Here is a 4,434-nt window from a genome sequence, read left to right as displayed (position 1 = left end):
TACCAAAAATCTCTACTTTCCAAATTCAATTAATTTTTGAAAATAAAATTCTTGTAAATAAAACACGCAATTGGAACACGCTTTCTACACATATGCAATGTACATTACTACTAGCAAATTTAATTAAGCGTTTAATGAACTAACCTCCAGTGATCAACAACGGTGACACTTCAGCTATGTTTAGCACACCAAGATTGTGCTAAATGATCTTTTTGCTCTATTTACATTATTTTTTACTTTGCCATATCTTGGAACTTCAGAAGCAATCAATTCATCTTGATCATCCCAAGTTCCAGTCTTAATTTCTCAAATCTTTCTCTGCTCAAGGGCTTGGTTAGAATATCTGCAATTTGATTTTCAGTATGACAAAATTCTAACTTTATATTCCCTTGCTCCACATTATCTTTTAGAAAGTGATGCCTAATGTGGATATGTTTTACCTTTGAGTGTTGAACTGGATCCTTAGAAATACATATAGCACTGGTATTATCACTGTAAATAGGCACACATTCAAAAATAATACCAAAACCTCTAACCTGTTACTTTATCAAAAGTACTTGTGAACAACATGCTACAGCTGCCACATACTCAGCCTCAGTTGTAGACGTTGCAACTGTGTTTTTCTTCTTGGAAACCCAAGAAACTAAACAAGGTCCTAAAAATTGTACCATACTTGAAGTGCTTTTTCTGTTGACCAAATCATCTGCATAGTCAGCATCAGTAAAGCCATTTAAATAAAAGAAGTCACTTCTAAGATGGAAAAGACTCAGATCATCATTTCCTTTCAGATATCTAAGGATTCTCTTTACTGCTTTCAAGTGAGACTCCTTTGGTTTGCTTGGAACCTAGCACACAAACCTACACTAAAAGATACGTCAAGTTTACTAGCTATTAGATAAAGTAAACAACCTATCATACCTCTATATATAGATTGATCAACACAAGTTCAAGTTGGATCTTCATCCAATGTGGTTGCTATACCCATTGGAGTGTTATTAGTCTTAGCATTATCTAGCTTGTATTTCTTGATCAGTTCCTTGATATATTTTTGTTGATGGATCATGATTCCTTCTTCAGTTTGCTTGATTTGCAATCCGAGGAAGAAGTTTAATTCTCCCATCATGCTCATTTCAAATTCTCCCCTCATAAGGTCAGCAAAATACTTGCACAAAGATTCAATAGTTGCACCAAATAAAATATCATCAACATAAATTTGTACAACTAATATGTCAGATCCATTTGATTTTAAAAACAAAGTTTTACCTATTTTACCACGTTTAAAACCATTTTGCAATAGGAACTTAGACAATATTTCATACCATGCTCTAGGAGCTTGCTTCAGCCCATAAAGAGCTTTGTCAAGCTTATAGACATGGTTTGGGAACTCTGGATTTTCAAATCCAGGAGGTTGTTCCACATAGACTTCTTCATTTAAGAATCCATTTAGAAATGCACATTTAACATCCATTTTGAACAACGTGAATCGCATATAAGCAGCCAAAACAATAAGTAAACGAATAACCTCTAACTTGGCCACTGGTGCAATTGTTTTTTCATAGTCTATTCCTTCTTGTTGATTGAAACCCTAAATCACAAGTCTTGCTCTGTTCCTGACAATAATACCATGCTCATCTAGCTTATTCCCACTTTAGACATATAGTCTTCTTATCCTTGGATCTAGGTTTCAGATGCCAGACTTTATTTCTTTCAAACTCATTTAATTCAGCTTGCATAACATTAATCCAGTCAGCGTCAGTTAAAGCTTCAACATAGTTCTTAGGTTCCATAAAAGAGAGGAATGCATAGAATGCATAGAAGTTTCTAAGGTGAGATCTAGTCTGAGTTCCTTTAGTAATATCACACATGATAGTATCCACTGGATGTGATTTCTGATATTTCCATCGCTTTGGTGTAAAATCCTTGGCTGGATACAACCGTTCCTGATTATTGTTGACTGGTTCTTTTGTAAGAACTTGATCTTGACACTAGTAGAAAAATTGCATTTGGCACCCCCCATATGGCACCGGTTCAGCCCAAACCGGTGCCAAAAACCGGCCCAAAATTGGGCGGGATTTAAACAAAGGGAAAAAGCACCGGTTCAATTCAAACCGGTGCCAAAAATGTAAAAGGCACCGGTTTGAACCGGTGCCAAATGAACCGGTGCCTCATTTGAAAAAAAAAAACCGCATCTTCTTTCTTCCTTATTCTTCCTTCTCTTTCTCTTTCTTTTCATTTTCGCTGTTCAAAATTATCTTCTTCACTGTTCCATTCTCTAAACCCCTCACCTCACCTACAAAACCCCTCACCTCACCGCCGCAACAGTCGCCGGCCACCATCACCGCCGCCACCCCTGGCCTTCTCTTTCTCCCCTGCCATTCTCTTCTCCCCTGCCATTCTCTTTCTCCCCTCAGCTCAACCCCCTCCACGCTGACGTTACGTGGACCTCCAATGTTTCTGAATTCTTGCTGAAGGTTGCTTGGTAGCTCGGTACCGTTGATGTTAACAATAGTTAAGCCGGTAATTTCTGGATCTGAATCTATGAACATTACAGTCTCGCTTTGAATTGCTAATCCCTGTGCTGATTTTGGTAGTAATTTGTTTGATTATTGATTTTTGTTAGATTTAGGGTTTCATATTTCAAATCTAGTTGTTATTTTTATAGGTGAAGATGCTTCACTTAGTTTGCCACAATCGTTGAGAAATATTTCCTTTGGAGAAGAGGTCCCAGCATCATCAACAAATGTGTTTCATCCTCCCGGAGAAAAAACTTCCGAAGCTTTATTGAAGAAGAATGGTTGAATGTATTCTTTCATCTTCTCTACCTCTGCAGTTATATGACTTGGTTACATTATATCGTGATACATTATTTTACTAGATGCATCTTGTCTGCAGCGGCTTCTACATTAAACAGATGTTTCCATACAGCGTATTGTGCTTTTGATTGAACATGAAATCAGTAGAAGTTTATTCAGTAGAAGAAATTTTGTAGATTTATTGTATGGACTTTATGAGATGATGCCTGAAACCTTATAAATGGGGGAAGGCATTGCTAGCTCCTCATGTTATAATTAAAGATTACGAAATAATCATCATTAGTTAAGATCTATGGTGCATTACATATATGTCAGATTGTGTTAGAAAAAAGTAATGCATATCCCTTGTCTATGGATTTTCATCATGTGTTAGTCTCTAAATATTGAAAATTGTTCTTGGTGACTTTTTTTTTTTTTTTGCAGGTGACTGTCCAACAATTACTGGCTTAGTTCAAAGAAAGCCTGGTCGTGGTGCCACGACTTCTTCTGTTAGCTGTTCTGACAAAATAGCACGCTGGAATGTTGTTGGAATACAAGGTCAGTCATCAATCACTGGAGGGTTCCATGTGTGTTAAGGATTATGATCTTTTAAAATAAAGCCTTGAGCAAACAGACCTCAATTTTGATGTGATTTCTTGTGTGTCAGCTCTGTTTGTGAAGAAGTTTGGTAATTTGATCTTTCTATTGTCAATGAAAAACTTAAAAAAATAGGTTTAGATCTTTTAAATTTATTCATCCTATCCATGGAAAATTCTAGCAACTCCACACATAACAAAAGGGAGCTATAGAATGCATAGAAGAAAAAAAAAAGCAGCAAAGATTAGTCAAGATTGGAGCTAACTGTTTCGGTCATGATTTGTTGGGATAAAGAACAAAGAATGTAGAAAGCTACAAGGCAATCAGAAACGCAACATTGGCATCTGAATATGAGGAAAAAAATAAAAAAAATTACAAGTCTGTTTACGAATAGAAACATCATTTATTTAACTGTTAGTCTGTTACACATAGATCTATGGTATGTCTTTGATAACGAGATGTCTACTTTACTTTCGTATCAGGTGCAATGCTTTCCTACCTGCTCCAACCTGTTTATATTTCTTCAGTCACCATTGGGCAATCATACAGTAGTTCTCAAACCCTTTCTCTGAAGGAAAACTTGAGGAGGGCATTGTATGATAGGCTAACACCTATATCAAATATGTTAGTTGATCCTTTTCTAATTAATGAGGTATGCATAGTGTGTTAAATGTCAATGCAGTATGCACTTCGGCTCATCATAAAGGTGGCCTCTTGATTTTGCAGCCTTTATTTTTTGAAGCTCATGTCCCACCTAAGGAATTTCAGCATCTTGGTTCTGCTCAGGCGACTTTAACGTGTGGGTGAGTCTTCATTTGGTTGTTCATTTCTTGGTGGTGGATATGTGACTTTGAGTTGCAAAATTCAAGCCACGGTGCTGTGCAGGTACTCCATATGCTGCAATAAACATGAATTACATGAGTTTATCCTTGGGACAACTGGAAGAAAGCAAGGAACCTCTTCAAAGGGAGCATTATTTCCATCCACGGAGTCATCCTTGTGCAAGTAACTTTTAATTGCTGCAATATATTTGTTTGCTCAACTT

The 4,434-nt window shown here is 36.7% G+C and overlaps 1 long non-coding RNA gene across 1 annotated transcript; it reads left to right on the top strand.

Moving 5' to 3' along the window:
• Positions 1-2,629: 2,629 nt before the first annotated feature.
• Positions 2,630-3,933, top strand: LOC110682786. Its single transcript, XR_002503469.1, has 3 exons — positions 2,630-2,801; positions 3,237-3,350; positions 3,872-3,933. It is a non-coding gene; the product is annotated as an uncharacterized LOC110682786 (long non-coding RNA).
• Positions 3,934-4,434: the final 501 nt, after the last annotated feature.

The sequence above is a fragment of the Chenopodium quinoa genome, unplaced genomic scaffold (assembly GCF_001683475.1).
Source record: "Chenopodium quinoa cultivar QQ74 unplaced genomic scaffold, ASM168347v1, whole genome shotgun sequence".
Lineage (NCBI taxonomy): Eukaryota > Viridiplantae > Streptophyta > Magnoliopsida > Caryophyllales > Amaranthaceae > Chenopodium > Chenopodium quinoa.
The sequence above is the reverse complement of the archived record's forward strand: the minus strand, read 5'-3'. Positions and strand labels throughout refer to the sequence as shown.